The sequence below is a fragment of the Echiichthys vipera genome (genome assembly GCF_963691815.1).
Source record: "Echiichthys vipera genome assembly, chromosome: 20".
Lineage (NCBI taxonomy): Eukaryota > Metazoa > Chordata > Actinopteri > Perciformes > Trachinidae > Echiichthys > Echiichthys vipera.
The window spans coordinates 13,233,923-13,258,604 of NC_139845.1; the positions used below are offsets into that span (position 1 = coordinate 13,233,923).

General features: G+C 41.4%; 1 protein-coding gene across 2 annotated transcripts in view; it reads right to left on the bottom strand.

Annotated features, from left to right (window-relative positions):
- The window catches only part of foxp2 (forkhead box P2), a gene marked incomplete at its 3' end in the record, with an annotated part of 106,842 nt that overhangs the window by 76,459 nt on the left and 5,701 nt on the right, over positions 1–24,682 (bottom strand). For both annotated transcript variants that reach the window (XM_083934769.1, XM_083934770.1), the window contains exons 2-3: positions 20,222–20,288; positions 19,481–19,546 (exon numbers count right to left, since the gene is read on the bottom strand). The remainder of the gene's footprint in view (positions 1–19,480; positions 19,547–20,221; positions 20,289–24,682) is intronic.

A 24,682-nucleotide genomic window follows, 5' to 3' on the forward strand; every position in this document is an offset into this window, starting at 1 on the left:
GTCAGACAAAATGAAGTGATTTTACCGTCTGTTAAAATATGCTCAACTGCCCCTAACAACTCCCACACAGTGATAAGCAGTGTTTCCAAAGACCAAAACGGCACACACATGCAATAGTGCACACATTAGCACCGTTCATTAGTTGTAACACAAATGTTCCACAAGCAGAATTCATGATCCACTTAGTCCTGCCTACAAATAAATACAAAAAAAGCCAAATAAGGCATAATGAGGGGGTAGGGCTCTTATTTAGTACTGGGCAATGTTGATCACACGATATGTTGCTCATGGCCAGAGAGCAGAGACCATTACGGACCGGTGATTATATAAGTGGCTGAAAGGCAGCACCATTTTAATATACTCTACTTAAGTACCAAGGTATCCATGGCAACTTGCCTTGCACTGTGCATTCAGAAAATCCCTAATGAAATGCCTATTAAGTGGCTGATAATGACAGTGTCCAAATATATTTGCATATGTGTTTCTCTGCAAGAAAAAAAAAATGAGAGCAGCGAATGAAGGTGAAGGAGGGGCCTGATTACTGCAATCACAATAACAAATACGGGGATTCTGATTTGTGTGTTGCAGTTCTTTTAAGTGGGAAATATACGAGTGAATAAGACGGATGAAAGGCTTGGTGATTTGGTCAATAAAATAACTATCATTTATTCAAGGATTGCTTTTAATAAAACTTATACAAGGTAAAAATGAAAGCAGAGGCCATGAGTGTGAATTGAGGCCTCATTGCCTTCCTTTGGGAGTCTCCACATGTGACTTCCATTTGCGACTTTGGCTGAGTGCCCAACAGGACATCCCTGAGAGAGTGTTTGCTTGACTCAATATCAACAGCCCGAGTAAGCAGCCAGGGGGTGGGGGTGCAGGAGGGTTTCTGGCCAGGCCCGGCCTCTGGTTCCTATTGAAAATAAACCGGACTGTACATTTACTGGGTCCAGAAATATCAACATGCGCTGCGAGGAGCCACGTATAGCACTCAGCAGCGTTCCGCTGGTGCCTCTCCAAGGCTTAATGATACCTGCACCTCCCCTCCAGCTGCTTCTGCAGACGCTGCTGCTACACACAGACAGCAGGCGGGCGGGAATTAAAGTATACATTACAGCAGAAAAATAAAAAGAGATCGAAATGACAGAAGTCAGACAGTTCAAGCTGACCGGGCCTCTTAAAACGAAGGAGCTGGTAGACTAGCGACAGACACTCCTGGTTAAATTGGCCCTCCTGCGCCTCCTCTTATTTTCCCACCACCACAACAGCTGCCTCCAATGTCCAACCCCCGTTCTTAAAAAAAAAATGGCTTTTCTTCAAAAGCGTATTTGAATTAAACGAGTTGCTGAAATCAAAGGCTCGGCTGAGCTGGGTAAATTTAAACAAGCAAGCGTGGCTCACAGCAGTTTACCTGTTATACAGCAGATTGGAATTAGATGAAAGAGCAGAGCATGGCTGACAACTTCTCTTTTTTCACAGTAGTTGATATTATCATACAGTAAAGACAGCTGCAGTATAAATTAGATTTCTTCTCAAGTACACGCTACGGTATTGTTGTTTTTTAATGTTCCTTGCTACTGGAAGATGATGAGGGAACAGCAAAAAAAGAAAAAAAAAGAAAAACGTGAGATATTGTTCTTGTTTTATACTTAGATTTCCTGTTATGGGTGAATCTGAAACCCATTTATGACAGTGATCTGTAGTGTCTGAGGATCCCACAGCTCCAGCTCTGTCAAAGAGATTATCATTCCCAGAACCGTGGCTACACAGTTGAATGGCAGCAAGACAAGCTCCACTGGCAGTCAAAAGAGCACAACACCTGTATATGCTATGCAACAACTGCTATCTCAGATCCAAGGAATCCTGTCAATGCATGTGCAAGCAACAATGAAAAATACTTCCATGCGGGATGAGAGAGAAATTAAACACTGACCATGAATTAGATAATGGAGAAAGTTTGGGAATCAACTCCTGAAGCTAGTGAGGCATGGAGCGTCTTCATATTACCTCGGCCTTCTGACTTACTGCTGACACAGTGGCTATCCATTCATGACTAAAATACCATTCAACTAGACACCAGTAACACCTAAAAAAAACCCTGATCAAATTAATTTAGGAAAATGGCATTCCAGCTAAGAATAATAAACTCATTATGTGGAAATTTCAAACTCTCCTATTCTCCACACCGCGGCTAATTCAAACCTAATTTTTACTAGCCACTAATTTGAGGGCGAAAGGCGGGGGTTAGGAATTACATCTGGATGTAATTCATTGTGTGGAACTGAGCCCAGTGGAGGCTACGATATCGCCCCCACCAAAAAAAAAAAAAAGTAGAAGTAGAAAAAAAAAGAAAACACAGAGACAGACAAGACATAGAGAAGGAACTATTTAGGTGAGAGGGACTTCCGGAGAACTGAAACGACACTTTTCACAAAAATGTTTTCGTTGTGCTGTCACCAGACACAGGTTGGAGAGGATGTAGGTGCTGCAGACACAGACATAGACACTGATAAATAGGAAGGAGAGAGGGAGAAAGATTTTGAGGAACTGTAGGGCTTCTTATACGGTTTGGGCTCCTCCAGACAGCTGCACTGGTTCAAAGATGTAAAGTTTAAAGGGGAACTACTCATTTTCAAAATTCATACAAGTTATTTCTATATGGTCTGAGAGAGTCCCAAATGTTTAGTGAACATGAACAACTCTCTCCCGAATCCAAGAACTAGCGTGCTAAAAGTCAAATTTGTGATGTCATCAAGTACCTCTCAACAGACAGTGAATTGGGAAAGATGATACTGGTACATTTTCTGTTTTCAGAACTGACAACACCACAAAAGAATAAAGCTCATTTGGGTATAAAAAAAGAAAACAAACATAAACAGCCTCCCATTGTCTATGGAGCAGCTCCAAACTTTACACCTAAGTTTGAGACTAACTTCTCTGGTTTTTGACTTTGCGAAAAAGTAACTCATGTTCACAAATGTTAATATTAAACTTTTCTAGGCCACAGAAATAACACTGGGAATCTTCATTTCGGTGGTGTTCCCCTTTAAGGAAGTGTGTCGGTAATGGGGTGGGGGGTAATTTTGACTCTACAGTTGGCTGTTGTGCCTGCTCTAAAGTCTCAGAGTTTATGAGGACGTCTCCCTCTCAAATGACCAGCTACATCTGGGCTGCCTAAGTGGGCTGCCTAATAAATGGCACACTTTTCCAATGATCTGCAGTTTCAAAGCGCTGAGTAAAGGCTATCCAGCTGTATCAATTTCACTGTGTGGATGCAAACTTAACAGTTATTTTCAAGGAAGTATTTGTGAGGAGGAAAATAGCTATATTTGAAAGATTTTTCTTAAAAATCTTATGAATGTAAAGTTTGATTCCGCATCAGGCGCGGCGGGGTGGGGGGTGGGGTGTATGTGTGTGTCCCTGTGGGAGGACATTAACATTGATAGAGAAACTCGCCTCAGTACCTTCCACACCCGAAACCCACTGCTCTCCACTTCCATCCGCTGCCACCCCTCCAACACTAAATGTGTTTTCCAAATGAAAATAAACGGAGTCCGACTGGTTTGAGGCGGTCACACTCAGGAATATGAGATCAAATAAAGGCTTCTGTGGAGGCTGAAAGGAGAAATGAAATGGCTTCTGAGGGGAGATGTACTGAGTAATAAAATTACTCCTTTATATCTTCCTAAACAGCACATGTTCCCCTGGAGTGGGTGAGGGCTTCACTTTGGTCAAAGACAAGTATGCAAGTGGCAATTTTTCCTTCAGGGAAGATTCCCTGATACACTTCTTGAGACTTGGCGCACTGCAATTTTCTTGAAAACGAGAAACTATTTCAGCAACAAGTTAAGCGGAACTTTGGAAGTTTCACTTTGATGATGTGCTGGTACACGCTGTCATTGAAAGGTATGTTCCATTAAATTGGAACAGCAAGACGATTCATAAGCCTACTGCTTTTCAATGAGTTCAAACTAGGCCGAAATGTTCAGATGAACGACTGCATTTTATACTAAAACATACAGTTGACTTGGAGCTGACCATGATGTGACTACTTGAAAATGGTTACTATTCCGGTTATACAGGCACTATTCCATTTGGCATTGGGGGAAATTTACAACAAAAGTATGAATCTAACTGCTTAAAATCATGCAATTGATTTGTATCCTTAAAAAGCTGGTCACAATAATATTCAGATGGGCTTTTTTGTTACGGCAGAAGGGCTATATTAGAGGAAATTTGCAATTTGAGAGAATACATTATAATTCATTATACAGTAGCTATTAAACCTTCAGTAAAAATGCTTTAGCACAAGGATTGAGCCACTTATCATACCTACTCACTACCTTTAAAAGCTGTCCATGTTCCGTACTCTGAGTGGCAAAAAAGCAATCGCTGATGACTTTGAAAATAGGACTAGATGTACAATTTATCAAAACAGAAAAGGCTGTTGGGGATTTCAGAGAATCAAGAGCTGTAACTGTTCAAAATCATAGAAGAAAGGACGGCTGCATTTTATGGAATTTAACAAAAAAAAGAAATTCAACGACACCATTTTTTAAATTTATCAACAGAGTGGTTTGGGTTATACTGTCCAAAAACAGCTTAAAGAAATTGAAATAAGAAAAGTGTTTTGCTCACAGAATTGATTCATCAAGTGAAATATGCACAATACAGTCCATTTACCACTGGACAAAAAAAACAAAAAAACATGAACGTTCACTAACATCTGGCTTTTGTCTTTAGTGGGAAAGGTTACAATCAGCATTAATTCCTGGGACAAATGACTCTGCAGTAGTCACAGGTATTTGTCTGTTCCACCTCCGATTAGCAGTGATGGACGGGTGGACACTCGGGTTGCAACAGTTCAACAATCCCACTGTTGGGTTTGTATTGCGCTTCTTGGTCACGGTTTCGGTTTAGAGCGGAAAAAAACCCCACAACTATTTCCAATGTTCTATCTGCATTTTTGTCCTTTTGTCCTTATCTGCATTTTGTCCTTTGCAAGAAGCAAAAGTGTTACCCAGCCTTTTAAAAACTAAAAAAAAAATACTTTGCTAATGGCTGCATTCATTTGTGTTTTTTCCTTAACTGCAAAAATTACCTTTTCATTTTGCACATTAATAACAAAGACAGCAAGAAGGATGGTTTCTGGATTGTGTATTGAAAAGTTTAGTCTTGCCATCCCTAGTTTAACAGTTTTTCCGTATTTTAATGTGTGGTCTTAAGGAGCTTGCTTCAAGAAATGTTTAAATCCAAATAAATAAAGTTATTTGAAACAGGTGTTGGCATGTAACTAAGAGGTTGACACCACGTTGATGCTGTTTGTGCCGTGACTATGAATCAATTTTTGGCGTGGGCAAAATATAAAACGTATTCACTGTGACAACCTGCAAGACTATTGTTTACAAACAAATACAAGTAGAAAGCAGACTCATTAGAGATCTTATAACACTAGGCCCCAAATATAGTATGTGGAACGTGCATCGGTAGTTTTAAACACTTGTCAAGATACGTCATGGATTACTTTTAATTTGCACACAGAGGCACCCAATTATACTTAGAAGTAACATTTTCAACACCTTTTAAACTTGGGAAACATCATTAACTTTCTCTGCGTTGCCTTTTGCCCCTGTCGGAGTCTGTTGCCGTCGATTCAAGATGACGAATGGCAAAGGGGACGTTTCTGACATCTTAAAAGTACCCATCAGCTGCCTGTGAGACATCTCCCTGCACATCCAGCCCTGAACCTTCCCAAACAAACAGCAGGCTCCACTTCAAATACATAGCAGGACTATTAGGTAATCTTCTTCTTTGTTCACTCTCCCTGAGCCTTGGTGACTAACCTCAATCTCTCCCTCTCCCACCTCCTGCCTTCAAGCTTACAACACAACACTTAATGCTGGAGTGCACCATGATGGATGGCCAGGAATTATCTGGAAATACACACATGCTATCTTTTGTATTCAAAGACATTTGTTGTGTTATGATGACAGTACCAGTTTGGTTTTAAAGTGAGAGGGAAAGAGAAGAGGAGGGCGGCAGCACAAGGGCTCTTTGTTTTGGGACGGGACAAATCTGAGGTTTCCTTTTGGATATTCAATATCCTGCAAGGTACAAAACAGAGTAGTACATACAGTAGTCTAGTGTCTGGACTTTTTGAGAGGGGAGGGGTGCAGAGGCTTGCTACATGTGTCTGTAAACTGTTGCATGCCTCTTAGTCAATTGCTGTGTGGCTTTGCGTGAGTCGCTTCCAACAAAGCCTGGGAAATCAATCAATCTGTGAAGAAATACCTCTTATGCCAGATGTGGCACTTAAAAAAAAAAAGACTTAAAAAGACTTGCTTGTATTAGGGGCTCTGAGGGTCCAAACAGTATGAAATTAAATATTTATTACAAATGAATCAAGCTGTCAAAATGCTACCTACTCCACTTTGAATTTTCTGCTTGTTATTTTAGGTGGCTTCTCTTAGGCGCAGCATGTCAAATCTGCTAGTGTGTAAACGTCTCACTTTGAAATATATCTCAACTATTTACTTCACGAGTTGCCAAGGAGAATGAAAGACAAATGTTTCATTAGCAGGTGACTTTTTTTTTGTTTCTTTTACAAGACTTCAGTAGTTCCGCTCCTTGACACATATACGCACACTCTTGCATACACAGACTATAATTATAAACGCAATGCTTGCTATAGGGAGCTGAACTTTTCACACCTTTCAAAGCCACAAAATTGGATGGTTTTGTGGTTGTGCAGCTGCCGCTCCGCGCTAATGCAAGGCGGTGTCATATGAAAAATATTCCTCTCCCCAAACCACAGGGCTGGTCATTAATGAAACACAGGCCGTGCAGTGAGGTCATACAGAGTCTAGATTTCAGCAGCCACACTTAAAAACCGCTCAGAGAGAATAGAGAAACATGAACACAAATCAGATTCCAGCTCCAAGGACGGGGAAAATAAATAAATAGAGAAAGGCACTGGCCCCTCTCACATTTTCCCCCAGCGCTCTGCAAACAACCGTCAACTGCAGCTCAGAAACAGCTCACAATGAGAGCAGACTAAACAATCTGGTCCCAGCCAAGGAAAATGCTAAGCAACTCTGCACACAGGATGTCTCACCCTAATTGCCAACTATCAAATCTCACAATGGAATCTATCCATTTGGCAAAATCTTCAAACTTGGCAATATACTTTTGCTTTTAAAAGTGTCAACTTTGTGATGAGAAGACAGGACGAAAAAAAAATAAAGGATGGAGAAACACAGTTGTCGGGAATTTCATTTTCTATCTTGGATTTGCTGGGGTTTATTGAGCTTACAGGAAAACTAGAAATAATGTGTGCTGAGAGGGGTGAAAAAAACTTTGATTAGCTAAAGGTGCTAGGGGTCTTGTAAACGAGTGATTAAAATCCTCAGCATTAAGATAAACAGACTAAATAGGTCCCCAAAGACGTGCACACTCAGGAAGAAGGGAGAGGGCAAGCCCGAGTCGGCGAGAAAGACTGACATGACTGTGTACTGGAGGTGGGTATGGGAGCGTAACTGGAGCCTTGGGACTGGTATAAGAAAGGGTTACCAGGGGGGACCGGGCTTTAAACAGGAAACTAATGGACAGTCTCCACCATCCACCATGTGGCATTGTATTTTCCAGCCAGTCAAAGCAATGCTCGCAGAGACCCCATGACTTCAAACAGCCAAAATAGCAGCACATTCATGAAACAGAACAGAACTACTGGGATTTAAAGAAGGCAGGGGAAAAAAAAAAGAAAATGCGCACACACAAAAAAGGTAGCAGGCCTCGACAGCAGATGGTAAAATTAACATTTCAACAGTTCCTTCCTTTCATGTAGGTCTCGGCAGAACTTTTTCTTTTTTGAAAAAAAAAGAGGGGCTTGGGTTTTGGTAAGATAGAGTGTTGTAGAAGGCATCTGGAAAGGCGAAGAGGAATATTGGCTTATTGCTCCTGATGGTCCACCTCAATGAAAAATTAAATAGGTCTGTTTTGCAGGTTTCCCCTCTCTGGAGTGCCCTAAGCTGTGTTATGGAAACATCATCTTGGTAATTTATACGCCAAAGAACACCTGGTGATGAAAGAAAATGAAGTATTCCTCCCTTTCTTTAGCCATTTAAAACCCAACACTTTGGCTTTGTGGTCTGTCCCTTTCATGTTTCCTTTTTTCCATCGTTTTAACGTCCATCCATTTGGCTTATTTTGCGAGAAGTTGGCATCAATTGTAATGTTAAGTCATTCACAAAAATCTTGTCATATAACATTTGAAAGTCTTGATATACACTTCAAAAAGGTGCTGTTGAGATGTTATCATGGAGAGACTGAGGCATCTCTAATAAAGACCCAAACAATGGACAGCCTCTCTCATTTCAAACCCTGTCCAATGGAGCGTCTCAGTAGTACCCATTAATTTGGACACAGTTCTGGCTAAATTACATGTGTTCCACCTCTGTGACATTTTAAATGCAATTAAAAGCTGGTTATGGAAGTGTGCACGGACTTCCCTGTGATGAAGGGAAATCACTGACGTGATTAACATGCAAACGAGCTCACGCTGGCAGACTAGATTGGGGTTTGAAAACCTCAATTACATTTGTGTGATTATCTATTTACCAGTACACAGATTTCCATTTCTCATCTCCAGCAGAGTTCCCCATGCATGGGCCTCAATTAATGCACGGCACACCTTTATTTATGATGCGCACGATGCTGAAATACAAGCTTGCGTTATTTTTCACTGTGATATATTGCGTCTTTATAGGCTCCTCATAAGGTAGGGCCACCAGACCAACACTTCCTAATGCTGAACCATTTGCTTTGTGAACACTTAATATGATCTTGACCCCCACCGCCCTACACACCCCCAATCCATCCATCCAACCTCTATTTAAACTCTGTTTAACCCCCCTCCCTTAGACAGCAGAGAGAGTAATGGACAAAGGGCAACCATTTTTCCCTTTCAACTGAATTTTACGCTTTAATACTTTGGATTTATTTCTTTAGTCTAAACTATAACACCACTAACAGTAAATGCTGTTTAAAATGCATGACTGACTTGTGTGTGTGTGTGTGTGTGTGTGTGTGTGTGTGTGTGTGTGTTGGGGGGCTATTATCTGGAGACTAATTGCAGGTGAAGATCCAACTATATTAAGCGGTAGTTGAGAGGAAAGTGTGGGATTAAAATGAACTGCAGAAACACTCCTGGCCTTATAGTTTGTATCATATTGTTGATGTAATTATTCAAGCAACGCCTGGCAGCACAGGATGAATGCAATTTTGTTAATTTATACTGCTGACTAGTGGCAGTTATGTATTAATGTTTGTGAAAATTTACATTAAAATATACATTATATTTTCCAAGCAGGCAAGATTTAAGATACAGAATAAAATTCTCCAACTCTTTTTTTTTTTTAAGGAAATGAAGCATCAAGTCAAAGAATGGAAACGTTCCACAATGCACAAAAAATGTATGAACTTCAGTGGAGTAACTGTGCCAATGTGTACTTGCTTTTCAAACATTTTATCTGTAATGATTTTTTAAAAATAGTATAGTGCGTGATCTTATTGTTTATCAGTGTTCCTGCGCGTGTGTTGGTTCCCAGGGACAGGAAGAGAAAGGAAGAAGCAAGTGTCTGTGGCACAGACAGGCTTTTCAAATTGTGCCCAGCATACATAAAACATGCCCTGTTGCTTCAGCTGGAGCAAAAAGGAAAACAGTGCCATCAAGTGAAATTTCTGAGGATACCTCAAACACCTCAGCAGATAGATTGATCACATTATTAAATTAAAGGCACTCTAAGAAAAGAGTCTTATTTTGTGAACTTCAATCAATAGTATTCATTTATCCAAAATAAGAAAGATTTATTCTCGTCATACAGATACCCCACCATCATGGTTATCCACTACTTATACCATTAAAAAAGTGTACAAAGATATATACATATTCTTTAAATCCTTACTTGAGATCCTTACTATAAGACACAGGAGGGCCTCCCACTCAAATAGGAAGATGATAAGACAAGAAAAAGAACATGATACTTTGCTAACTTCATGTTCAGAATCCTGTTCGAGGTACCTCAGGAACAAAGGGAATCATTATTACTATTTGAACTCCAGGACTTGGCTAAAACACTGGTATAAGGTTGCTGGATGCAGCATATTGAGGGAGTGAAACAGGCGGTGACGGCTAGAATCATGAGCGAGAGAGAATAAAAGAGACAGAGAGGGGAAGGGCTTAGATAATAGCAGATAATGGACAATTAACTCAGCCTAGTAGTGTCGGCTGCAGTGAATAGCAGCTTGTGCTGCAGCAAGTCCCCGATCACCACTCAGCCATATTCACATTGGGAATACAGGCGATATCAAGCTGCAGGCTACTGGGCCTCTGAGGTGTACACGCCGCATTAGCAATCTCTACAATGCCTTCAAACAATGCTTGATACTAACAAAGTGTCCCAAAGTGCAAACGCAAGCACTCTGCCGATGGGAAGTCTGTGGTGCCATAACCTTGTCCATTGTTTCATGTCCTTTCACCATCAAAATAAACCCAGGAGCCGTAAATCCATTAAAACTGTGACATGCAGCCATTCCTGGGTGCAGACATATAAATGCAAAAGAAAAAGAAAAGCATAATTAAACCTATATAAATGCGAATTGCATAAATAAACAAGGGAATGTCAATGCGGTGCATCATACAAACAATGCCTATGTTCGTATCAGGGGCCTCTGATTTGTTTTAACTGCCCTCCCCCCTCTTTTGAGCTCCATCTAAATCTATTGATCTGTGAAACACAGGGACCCAAGGGAGGCAATTCACTTAATATCATACATCTAATGATGAGATGAATAACGATTATACCATTTGGTAATTAAACGTCTTACAAACCATTTAACTGTCTGTGCGTCAGGAGGGGTCGCTGGAGGTCACAACGAGTGTTTTTCATTTCTTGCTTGGCACGAAAGCAGGAGACACATGCGGGAACTAAGGCTGGTGGTGGTAGAAAACAGTGCATGACACAATGGTGAAAACACACTAATGATTGTAAGCAGCTATGGCACTAATCCTTAATGCTGTCAAGACTTTGAAGGGAAAACAATGTGGAGGGAGCAAAGGAAACGGAGGAAAATAAAGCCAGACAAACATCTTAGCTTCAGCATTTTTTTCCTTTCTTTTTTATATTTAGAAATCTCATTAGCTCGCTTGTGCGTCTTTGCACAATAAGAGATAAGTGAGTAAGAAAAATAAGCCCATATTTATTGGTGTGTGTGTGTGGGTGGGGGGTTATGTACAGACACCTTAACTCTTTGCAAGAACGTGTCTGATCCACACAAAGGTGTGTAGAACAGATGCTCTGAGAGCCAATTTACTGTCAACATCCACAACCCTAATCCCTACTTACAGGCAATAATTACCCAACATTGCCATGTCAGTGTGTTACTTTATGGACAGGCAAACTCCAGAAGGCCTCTTCAGGGCTTATTATTTTACTGTAATGTAATGTATACAGTAAGTATTAGAGAGGTTCTGATTCAATACCCATTCCGATACCTGAACTTGCATAATGGCCGATACAGAATACTGATCCGATACTATTGATATATATTATTACTTTTTAACAGCTGTAAAATACTAACCCTATACGTATTTGATATGGCTGCTATCATTGAAGTATGGCCTGGCTCAGGTTAAACCCCTGGTAAAACATGACCAAATACATCACAGTAGTTAAGCTCCAAAACAGTAGTTCCCAGTAGTAGCAAACTACTTTTAAATTGATTTTTTTCAGCGGAAATAAATTACGTTGATATCGAATGGGTGCATAGATTATTCACTGACACCTGATCCAGCATTTTAGGCTGTATGGGAGGCATTTATGATACTGCTATTGGTATAACTCTAGTAAGTATGGGTGAGCCGAGAAGTATTGTAAGGTGAAAAAGTAATGAAAGGTTTTAGGGGTTACAGAACAAGCGCACAAACGCCCAATCACTCTGTCGGACTACCATAACCCTTCCAATCCTATCCTCAGAGGGCTAACAATACCTTTCTTTTGTATCTGCTTCAAGTACATTCACACAACATTTACCCACAGAGGGATGTGTGTCATGCTCCTGGCTCCTTATTGAATGATAGCTAGTAAACATTGTCATTCCAAAGAGAGACAGGATTAAAGCCTGCTATGCCCATTGAGGAGAGCAGTACGCGGAAAGAGAACCGGAACAATAGCCAAATGGAGGACGGTATCACAAGGGTCCAATGTCTGCTGTGATGAATATGTTGGAGATTATAACCCATTCCATCATTTCCATAATGTAAAACTCTCTTTCTTCTTCACCCGCCGACTATTCACTAAATAAATGAGAAAACTATCACCCGCGCAGAAATATTTGACAAAAGGCAGAAGGGAAGGTGAGTGAGTTTTGAATGACCCCCGCGCCTTTGACAATACAGGCGCTGTCCGGACACATTCGGAAGCAGCGGAGTGAGTAAGACCTGGTAGAGTATTTATCACTGGGCACAATGCAAATGTATTACCATGTCACCAATACCACTTTACGGCACAGAATGGAACCACAGCGAATACAAGGGAGTTTCATATAATACCAGGAGAAAATATGAATGAGGTGTTCTTTCGAAGTGTGGCTTTACCGCCTCGCTAGCGCTCTGACCTGAGTGATCATTCACTGGTTCAGAAACCCTGTAGCCACAAAGATTCATCCCTTGCATTTAACCAATATGCTAACTAGCCTGGCTAAGGAGTCTTTCCAACAAAAATCATTTGAATTGGACTGACAACGGTTTGAAGGAAATTCACCAGACAAAAAAATAATTGACCTTTGCATTATAAAGTTATACTATATACTGCTATGGAATGACAATATAAGTGGACACTTGACTTCAGGCCCTTGAATCCAACTGCTACTTTTCTAGAGAGCTCCTCAAAAAACATTAAACTTGTGAAATTCCTGAGCCATAGAAAATATCTGCCCGCCCTGTGGTCTGCTTACAGCTCGACATCACTGACACCTTTTCAGCCATTCACTTGATGTATGTGTGCCTGTTTGTGTGTGTGTACATATGTGAAAGAGATAAAGCCACTGTGCAAGGCTATGTGTGTGTGTGTGTGTGTGTGTGTGTGTGTGTGTGTGTGTGTGTGTGTGTGTGTGTGTGTGTGTGTGTGTGTGTGTCTCATCTGCCCCGATCTCTGCAGTCTATTCCAGAGATTTCTCCCATGGTAACCTGGTTTATTTACTTTATCTACAATATAATGCTTGAGTGAACATTAGCAACTTTGAGACACAAGTTTCAATCAGTCGTCTAGCGGCGGTGAGTGCGTGTGCTCGTGTGCGTGTGCTCAGCCAGGTGCGGAGAAGAGATGAACACCGCCACCAAAGAGATGGTGCGGATTTAAAACTGAAAGGACTGACAAAGAGGTCCCGAAATAATACAAAATAAAAAAACGGCTAGCAGGGATAGCATATAAAGAGAAGCAGGGAAGAAAGCCAGAAAAAATAAACTGTACAGGACAGTGGGGAGAAGAACTGTGAGGAAAGGTACTGGTAGTGTTGGATTTGAAAAGTAAAAAAGAGAAGTTAAACAAAGAGCGATACTGTGCTGAGAGATGGGGCGAGAGAGTGAGGAAGACAGACAGACAAAGAGAATGATAGAAATAGACAAAAACAAAGTGAAAGCATGGGAGAGAAAGAAAAAAAAAGTGAGGGAGACAAGGTGCTCTCCCTGGGCAGTGCGGAGCAGGTCTTGTCCAATAAACACAGGTGAGCAGCTCGACAGGCCAGGACCACCAGGCTGACTGACAGCTGAGAGCTCTCACTGACCGCCAGCTTTATGTTACATGACATGAGGAGTGCAACTCAACTGACAAAGAGAAACTGCCTGCACCTCTCAGAGTGTGTGAGGGAGACGGGTTGGCGAAAAAACGAACACACACACACACACACACACACACAGAAACACACACACACGCATGGCTGTTTAAAGCGGCATCCAAGGACTGTGGCCACAAAGTTTCAAACACAAAAATATCCACTCTCCCAAACACACACACACAGGAGGAAAGCCATGCTATTTCCCTTCACAGGTGAGCAGAAGAAGGAAACACCCTGGTGCTTTCAGTTACTTAGTGGGAGAAAGTGAGGAGTTGTAGGGTGGGGGATTTGGGGGGTGGGGGGTGGTTTAGAATAGTATGCTGTGTGCAGACTGAATCTTTTCCACATGACGGGCCTCGGGCTGTTTTTGTCAACTGCACTCTTGAGCAGCAAGGAGTCAGGTAGTGTGACCACATGATTGCCCATGAGGCACTGTGGTGAGAGAGGGAGAAAGAGAGTGTGTGTGAGAGAGAGAGAGAGAGAGAGAGAGAGAGAGAGAGAGAGAGAGAGAGAGAGAGAAGGATCGGGGGTTGATGCAGTTCGCATGATGAGGTGTAATCACAAACCCCATTCAGAGTGCAGTGGAGTTTGTCAACATACACACATTCACATTCCACTGTCTGTCAGCTCTTTGACCCAAATCGAGCATGTTGTGTGTGTGTGTGTGTGTCTGTGTGTGTTTTTCCACACATATCACGGATGCTTTCTGCCCATTTCGTCTCCAACCAGGTAGTAAGAGTTGCACTGTCTGGGCTTGTGGCTTGCGGTGAGGAAGTCAGATTCCAAGCTCTTGTAGGATTTGGCTTCCGCCTGTATCCCTTTTCAGCCCACAATCAAGTGATCATTATGAACAAAGGACTTGGCTCGTTGCCTCTGGAGTAAAAGCTTTTTCAGTGGCTGTGACCGTGTGGTTAGATTTGAAACTTTTACAAAAAAAAAAAAAGTGAGTGAAAGCGTGAGCGGAGGAGGGTACTATCTCATGAAGGAATCTCAAGAATGTTAAGTCCAAGACAAAAAAAAAGCATAGTTTAGACACATGTGTGTAATTAAAACTTGCAAAGAAATATATTCTAAGTGAAATTTGAATGCGTTCCATTAGTATACACATTAATAACCAAAATCGTATGACATATGTGGCACAGAATAAACAATCTAATTTACATTTATACAAAACCTTTTTGTATGTAATTACTTCGACAATGCAAGTCTTATTTCACAGCATAAAGCCAAAATCTCATCTAAATTCATACAAAAACAAAGCTATGCTTCCCAGAAGTCCATTCCTTTGGATAACATACAGAATCAGACAATATTACCAAACTAAAATGGAAGGAGTCTTTGTATGTCTGTCCTTGGATTTTTTCGATCAATGATCAACTTCATACTTTTTTATTCCTACTGCCTTGACAAAAGAGAAATCTGTAAATCAGTGGATACATTTTTTTGAGCAGCACAAACCCCGCAAAATGACTTATTCCATGTTCAGAATTTGATCCATTCGGTCCGATAACATTTGGAAAGTCTGGAGACCTGCAGGATTCAATACTTTTATTCTCATTCAAGTTAGCAGGGCGCTAAACCGGAAGTAGCCAACTAGGTCTCTAGTACACCAGCTCCACAGGCCCAACCGAGTGGCCGCAGTGCCAATCATCTGGGTTATTTTAGACTGTTTAGACAGAACTTTTTGAGCGACTTTCATAGAAATCAACAGGGCTCCGCCTCTAACGCTGTATCCAGTTCCCTTTATACATCCCAGCTCGCTCTCTTTAGTATATGCAAGAACCGATTAAGAAAGAGAGACCGGAGGTATTACAGTGGAGCAAACGCAAACATTTCAAGCATCGGCGATGTAACCCTTTGGAATGAACACTTCTGTTCCCAGAAATAGCCTGGTTCCAAATTGTTGGCTGTTTTCAAAAGACGTGTATACACTAGCATTACTAGGGGACGCAACTATGTCATGGCAGGTGTATTGCTCAGGACCCAAGGAAGTTCAGTGTCAAGTGTGAAGTTGTATAGAAGAAGGATTCTCAAGAAAGTTCATCGCGATCATCCTGTTCCGGACAGGCACGTACTGAACCGGCACTGCACTAGTAACATAATGGTTTTGTAAATGCCTTTTGGAAATGTCTTAAATTCTACGAATTCAGGATTGATTTGTTTTAAGATAGTTCTTTGCACTGTAACATAATATGCACTCCCTGAGATAGTACTCATCAGCAGGGTTAAAATAGTGTAGATTTGGTTTATCTCATAATGACACTATGCCTATAAAACACTGAACTGTGAAGGGCTAACATAAACTGAGGGCTGCGTGTTCAGGCTGAAAAATTAGGCTGCGTGACAGTTTGGTGATAACACATGAGTTCAATCTGTCAAGACAATCAGCATGTAGACCTTGGGAGAAGAATGTGCGACTGTGTGCAACCGATTCATTGGACACGATCACCTGCGAGTGAAGCCACTCATAATTCTTCCCACCTGAAATAAGGAGTTCAAACCAATGTCAGGCTGCTCTGATGTCATGCCTGCCTCAGGTTGGGTTTCACAATAATCTCAGGCTCTTGGAGAGGTGCCATTGAGTCCAGCTTCTGCACCCAAGCTTTCTCCAATTAAATTGCAGGGAAAAGAATAACATGTGAAACACTCGATCCCTGCTCGTTTATAGAAATTAAGGTGGTGCATGCAGTATTTGCAGTCACTCATTTCTAAAGTATCAGTCATCTCTAATATGAGGTGCACATATACACATTTGGTGGAGGGGCCTCAAAGTAGGCTGAGGCTGGCTTTGCTTCATAATCACATTATTCTGCAAAATAGCATGAAAATTTGCCTCTTTAAAAACAACTAAGATAGTGTGTGTGTGTGTGTGTGTGTGTATATGATGGGGGGGGGGGGGCAGCAATGGCAGCCATGAGGATCGATAGACTCATTGAGCCTCTTTATCTTCTCCGCAAGAGATGACTGTGATACTCATTCTGAGCCTCCTCACCTACCCTCTGCCTAACTCATTCTCATGGCAACTGCACTCTGGACAAACACTCCCCATGCAATCTCTTTTCTTCACTTGCCGCATCTCCACACATCCCCTCTTGTTTTTCTATTCTGTCCCTCAGTCATTTCTCTTTCACATCAGACCTGTGCAATTAAATGACCTGACCCTTGCCAAGAAAATATATAGTATTGAGAAAGAGAGGGAACCTGAATCGAGTAGGAGATCTGTACTGATTTCAGCCTTGTTATGGTTATATTTTCAACATGTGATGGGTTTCATATGGGGCAGCAATTAGCCAAAGAAAAAAAAGAAGCGGGGAATATACATCACAGGTGTGAAAAATATTTTCTCTGCGGAAATAATGTAAGTACAATTCCGGAATCTATTTAAAAACAAGACAGTTTCTAATCCCAGAGATCAGCAAAGGTCAGGACATCATCAGTCGACCCACTTTTGTTCCAATTTGCTCACAGCGCGGCACTATCATACCCCAAACCAAACCTCATTAAATTGAAATATGGAAACTTGGTTAACTTCCAAAAACTTCCATCTTCTCTCCCTTCCCCTTGCCTAAGTGTGAAGACAAAACAGTGGACCATAGAGAGAAGGGTGCATGAAGAATGGCAGCAGATCCTTGGGACTGAGAGCAAAAGGAAGGAAAGAGGGGAAAGTAAACCTTTGATGAGTAAGACTTTTTTTGTTAAGCGAGGGGGCTTAACTTTAAAATATTCTGGGTGGCAGTGAATGGGGGATTGACCAATGGCCCTGATCTCAGCCACACACTGGGGCACTGGGGTTAATGGTGGATAAAGATTAGAAAAAAGGGTTTGCCTGATCTCCATCCACCCCCACACTCCACCCCTGCAGTTTTCACCTTCTCCACCAATCCCAAATCAGCTAGACAATGGAGGCTGCCAATGGGGAATGATCCAAGTCCCTTTGATTTCTGCCTCTACCCCCTCGACTGCTCTGAGTGCCCAGGGTAAAGATCCATAGAGGTTCCCCCTGTTTGCCCACTCACAGGGACGACAGTTAGCAGGCTCAGAGAAACCATTTGAGGATTGGAAAGGAGAATGACAAGTGGTCTCTGATCTATGACAAGAAATCAATTTTAAACTGGAAATGTGGGTAGAGGGCTGTTCAATCCGAACTGCAGCTTCTTTAAAGCAGCCAAAGATATATTTAATTGCTGTAGATTTTTATATATGTCTACACTTGAAGTACGGCTTGCAGTGTTGGGCTGTTGGGCTTGCAATGATTAAAAGGACTTTTTTTTTAGGCCAGCAGATATGCAGTAAGAGTTCATCTTTGAAGATTTAACTGAATACTAGACAAATTAAGAACTAATGTTTAAATCTCTTTTAGGTGGAAATGGAATTCTGGACACTCTGGAAAGATAGGACTATGTGGACCTGGTTCTTCAGCCAAGCCATCCAGTAATTTCACTCCTGCCCATATGCTTTAATTACATCTGTACCTCAAAGGTGCTTCTTCACGATGGTGTACGAAGATACATTTATTTCCTCCCATAGGTTAGGGGTAGAATATCTAAATAAACCTATGGCCTGGATTTAAAGCAAATGGACAGAAATTTCCGGCTTGAAACCAAACCATTTATATAAAGTCACTATACATTTTGCTGTTCTTTTGAATATGAAGGCAGACCTATTAAAATCATTCATACAGAAATTATTGATTATTGAGTGACAGTACATTAAACATACCTGAAGGAAATTATTCCATCCACACATCTACACACACACACACACACACACACCATTGCACCACCACTTTATATACTATAACAAAATCAACTATATAGAATTTTTTGGTGTGTTTCTTCTCACCATCACTACCTGAAAAGGCTTGGGAATGTCTGTGTGTGTGTGTGTGTGTGTGTGTGTGTGTGTGTGTGTGTGTGTGTGTGTGTGTGTGTGTGTGTGTGTGTGTGTGTGTGTGTGTGTGTGTGCTCTCGCGCAGCATGGATGCATGAGTATCTATGAGAAATCTGATCAATAGAACGGTCACATTAGTCATGATGGAGATATAATTGGAGATTCCCATTACTTGACCGGAGATTCCTCACCCTCATTTGCGGACTGACCTGGTGACAAACACCATCTTGTATCATTAGCTGGGAAAAGGGGGCTATTTCTTAGAAAAAAAAAAGATGCCGGATCAAAGAGTATTTATATATTAATTTATAAATAAACAGATAAACAGATAATATTTGATATCACGCTTATATTTCACTCATATATTTGTATTATGTAAACGACAATGTGCTCGCTTGAGAAATGCAAACAATTATCTGTTTCCATATGTGAAATATCTTACAGCTGGATATGTATCTGAATCTCTAACATCCTAACAACTTTTAACAATGGTTCTATAGTCAAAAGTCAGGTACACTTTTCTCATACCTGGCTCTGCTGTTTTGTCATTTCAACACCCGGATTGTGTTACTCCAAAGCCAAACGTCACCAACAGTTATGACTGATGTGGCTCATTACGATGGACACATCAACCCAGAGGAAAAAAAAAATAACACACAACACAAGGCATGCAAGTACAATGAAAATTGCTTTCACTTACCACTTTGGACTTTACAGTGTGTGTTGTTTGCTTTTTTCTACGGGCGCAGACTGCGCATATTTCATCCTAGGAAGGAAAAAAAAGGGAAAATAGATGTTAGGACTGAAAACATGAGCAGTACAATGAACAAGCTGCATCTCTACCTTCTAGTTTCTGTATAGCCATTATAGAGAAATACATACCAGGTACACTAACATCAGGTTAGAGCTAATATAACGCTGTTCACTTTTTTCTGTTCGGCTACAAATCTCAATCAAAGCATCAAAAAGTAAATAAAAAAAAAACCCTGCTATCCAAGCTTGCCCACATTTGTCGGCCATAATGCATATCATAACTTCTAAGATAGAGTAGATTGAAAATCCCTGGGGTGTGAAAACCAAACAGGCACAACTGAAAGGTTGCCCAGTGGAGGGGGGAATTCTATCAAGGTGGACAAGATGAAGATTTGTTACATTTGAGTGGGGAATGGAGCCTCCTTGACCTCTACTAGCCACTATAATCACCCAAAACACTGTAGGGCCGAAGATAATGTAACAGCACAACCAAAGACAAAGTTTCAGACAAAAAAGACATGCTTAAAATAGTTTTGCATGGAAAAAAGAATGATCTTGAGAGTACACTGTAGGTTAATGTTAATTTTAACACTGATCCTTGCAAAGACTGTTAATGCTACTCTAAGCTTTCTCAAGGTTAAGGATTCTTTGACAGATGGACATGAAGGGACCATGTTCAAATACTCACCCTGAGGGAGAGAACTTGCTGTCGTTGTCCGTCACAGGAGTAGAATTGGTCCAGCGATGTCAGCTATCTGAGATAAGACAAAACAAAAACTATACCATTAGTCCACAGCTACTCATGAAATGCTGATCTGTTTTTCCTTGGTACACTCAGTGCCGGTCCGGACATGTGTGGGCTAGATTGTGTCTTGCATAACTATTGTCTGTATGGCTTGTAGGTAAAAGCAATAAAGTTTGGAACAACAAAGTGCACCTGGATTTTGCTGTGAAGCATGAGAGCTTATGTGTGTGTGTGTGTGGCAACGTACAGTACAGTACAGTAAAAGCTATGCCCCCCCCCAACCCCATCACACACACACACACACACACACACACACACACACACACACACACACACACACACACACACACACACACACACACACACACACACACACACACACACACACACACACACACACACACACACACACACACACACACACACACACACACACACACCATTCAAGTTAAAAGGTGCAGTGCCTCGAAGGCTCAAGTTCTCAACGCCAAGTAAATCACACTATTAAACTGACACAACTGATTTCTCATGTAGGTCCATTCAGCTGTCTACATCTAAGTACACACGGTATTGCATGGGTGTAATTTAAAGACCATTACTATTGATTAATTTTTGTGTTAATCACACAAGTACAGCAACAAGGTACAATACCACAAGCACAGCTACTGATTGCTCTGGACATTTTTACTGCACATACACCACATTTAAAGCATCAACCAAAAAAGATATAATAATTCCCTTGTTGAAGAGCATTGTGGGGGCAAATCTATGCTGCCGGGGGCATGGTGGGGCACAAAATGGCCTGGATGTACCTCTCTGAGACTTTTTTTTTTCAACCCTTTATTCTCCCAGAATTCCAATGACCCCTACAGGCAAACAACGACTGCTGAATCCCAAGGAATGTGCTCTCTGGACTGTACAAAAAAGCCCTCAGCTCAGAGAGCACAGCTGAAAACAATACATGCCAACTGCGATAATTTTTCAGTGTTTTGAGTTTGTGGAAAAAATTGCACAGATTGCTGTGCAACATTTACTCAGAATGGGCTGAGGAGGGGTTTGAGGTGGGGGTAGGCACCAACCAATGAACTGTAAGTGAACTGTAAGTGCAGATCAGAAATCAGATCAGTGCAGAAATCATATGATTCATTTGTATTTTTCAGGTCTGTATACGGAACATCTGAGAAATATAGTTGTATTCATTATTATATATAGTTGTATCAGGCTGCAACTAACAATTATTTTCATCATCAGTTAATCTGTCAATCATTTTCTCATTTAATCAGTTGTTAGGTCCAAAAAAGAGAGTTGTCAAAATGTTGATCACTATTTCCAAAAGCCTCATCAAATGTCTTGTTTTGTCCACAATCCAAATATATTAAGTTCACTGTAATAGATGACTAAAGAAACTAGAAAATATTGAGAAGCTGGACTCAAAATAGTCGCTTATTAATTTAATAGTTGACAATTAATTGGTCAAATCAGCTCTAATGTATATGAAGTAATAAGGTGAACAACAGTCAAAAAGGTTATGGGATTTTGCAAAAAGCTATGCTGAACAAGACATCTAAAGCTGAAAATCTGGCAGTGAAGTAAAGAAAACACTAAGTTTTAAATGTAATTTAGATATAAAACATTATTTCAAGTTAATGCCCCTTTACTGCTGCTGAGTAAACTTCAATATCACAACACCTCTGGGCTGTGCAGATGTCATATTTTATTCACCGGAAAAGCATTAGGAATGCTATTAGTCTGTATGACCTCCAATTCGCGGGGATTTACAAATACCACACATATCTTTATGCCAAATACAAAACCACTGGTAAATTCTATCAACTTATAAATATGGCAAATGCATTCAAGTATTCATGAAGGCCTAATAATGCTATAGGCTGATATTTACATAAAGCGCTCGTGCTTTAAGTCAAGATAAACTATTTAAGACCCGGACCACAAATACTTCCACACTGCAGAAAAAGGAGGGTCCTGTGATGAAAGAGGACATTATGCTAACAAGTCAGATTACTGTACACAATAACTTTATCTTAAAAGTAAATACCATCCTCGGTGTTGGAAGGGGGTGGGGGCGGGTGGGGGGCATTATGGAAAGTCACTGGCAATATTTCTGTGGGGACCAAATGCTCCTTATCAGTGTTAGTCGAGCAATTCAGGCCCGCCTGAAGAGAGATGAGTCTTCAAACTCATTCTATTCATGGTCAGACGTGTAATTACCCTCAGCTCACAGTCTAGACGTAACTGCTTTCACAGTATTTAAGACCCCCTATGCAACGCGCGGAGGCCAGCTCCTACCACCAAGCCCTGTACGTTAAATCTGTGGGCAGATAAATTAGTGAAGAATGCAATAAAATAGACACAATGAGAGGAACTTTATCCTCCCCGCTGCTAAATGAGATTTCTTTGAAATGCAGATCAGTGGCTCCAGATTAGTGAATTTTAGCTGCTGTCAACATCATAACAAAATACAAATGCGATTGTTCGCTGGTGCCTTATCTCCTTGCTTCCATCTGTTGGCTGGTTATTTACTCCCCCCTGATTTACTATGCAGATCTAAATAAGTCGCATCAAAAGGAGGGCTTACTGCACAATGCCTTCTTAAGCTTCTACATCAAGGTATTTGAAAAACCGGTAGTCACATGAAAAGGCTGCCCATCAAAGGCACATCTCTAATGAACTCTCCCATATCAGAGGGGGCTTGTGGGGCCTGGCTTTAATGCCGTTTGTGTGGTGAGAGAGGAGCAGAGCTACGAATCAGAGCCACCAAGCCAAGAGAAGGGAGGAGGAAGATAGAGAGGGGGAGAAAAGAAACAAGAGACAGGCCTCTGTTATCAGATGAGATTAATTTAACAACAGTACTAGTCCTAGGTCTTTCCATCCATCCATCTAACTGTTTGGTCCAGCCTGAGGTAGGCACTCATAAAAAGACTATATTAGCACTAAATTAGAACAAGTAACAATGGATTACACTGTACACTGTACACAGGTCGGTTTTACTAGAAAATAAATGAACTAGAAAAAAACAGAGCAATTATTCAACACATAATGTCAACTTTCTATCAACCTTAAACCACCAAATGTTTAACAAAAAAAACACACTATTTTTCTCCTACTGCTTTCCTGAATATACCTTTATTCACCAGTATGTCTGAAACAGTTTAAGCGCCTCCCAAAAAAGCCAAATTGGTCAGCATTTCTGTGTCTTCTACATCTGCACTGAAGCCAGGGAATGACTTTAACTGCACTGTCTACCTATAAATATAGTATAGATGTGACATCACAACTGTACAGAGGTCCTGACCGCTCGTTGAAAGTCACAGTTTCTGAACACTACATGAAAATCTTAAGTTTTACTATCGGGCCTTTAATAAATATGCGTCAAAAATGCAAATCGCTGAGGGGGTTTGTTGGATTGACTGTCAAAAACAGGAAAGAAAAGCATACTCTGTCCCGCCTTCACATTCCCTGCAGGTCTGCAAACAGCTTTGGTAATCTGGAACAGAGCTTTTGCATTATGCTCTTGGAATAACCTTTAATTTCATGGTGTATTTGTTGCATTCAGAGCACAGGCCGGATTACAACTGACAATCTTCAGACTTATACAGTGTAAATAAACTGCATGGAGAGATCATGATCTGTACCCCCCCCCCCCCCACCCCCCCCCAAAACCACCCACCGCCATCATCATTGTAGCAGTGTGCCTGGATGAAGGGGAGACCCCCACCAACAAGCATGCAGTTTACCAGTGAACAATTAGCCCCGGAGCAAGAGCAGGCCCGGCACTGGCACATGTGGTTAAGAGGCGAGCGCTGCGGGAGAGTGCCAGATGATGAAGGGATGAGGATGGGAGGAGGAAGAGGGGGAGGGAGGAGGACAGGACACCAGGGGGCGGGGGGGGGGGGGGGACTGGAAGGAGGCGTGTTGCGTGTGCCAGACACGCGTGTGCCAGTTTTTGGCTACTGGGCATGTCCTTCGTCATTCACTTACATCTACTCTTTACAGAGAAGATAAAGACAGCTAATAGGCCCCCTCTTCAATTTCAAGACAATTTTGAGGATTTCAGGGAACCCATCCAAATTGAGCTGTAATGCGAAGGCATCCGCTTTACTACAGAAACCCAACTTCTGGTTCCTCCCCTCACCCCGCCTCAAGCATCTTACTGCTGTGTAGCATGCCAATTGGGCATGGTGCCAGTCGCGTTTGCAACCACAAGGGACCCTTGTCTTTTTGCCTTGCCTAATGAAATGACAAAACAACAGATTTGCATATGCAGGAACAGGTGTTGTAACAGGTTTGACTCCTCTTGACCCAAGCCGTGTTAAAGAGAGAATGCAGAACATGCATGAAAAAACTAAAAAAAGTTTATGACCAACAGCTGCCTGGAGGTATTTA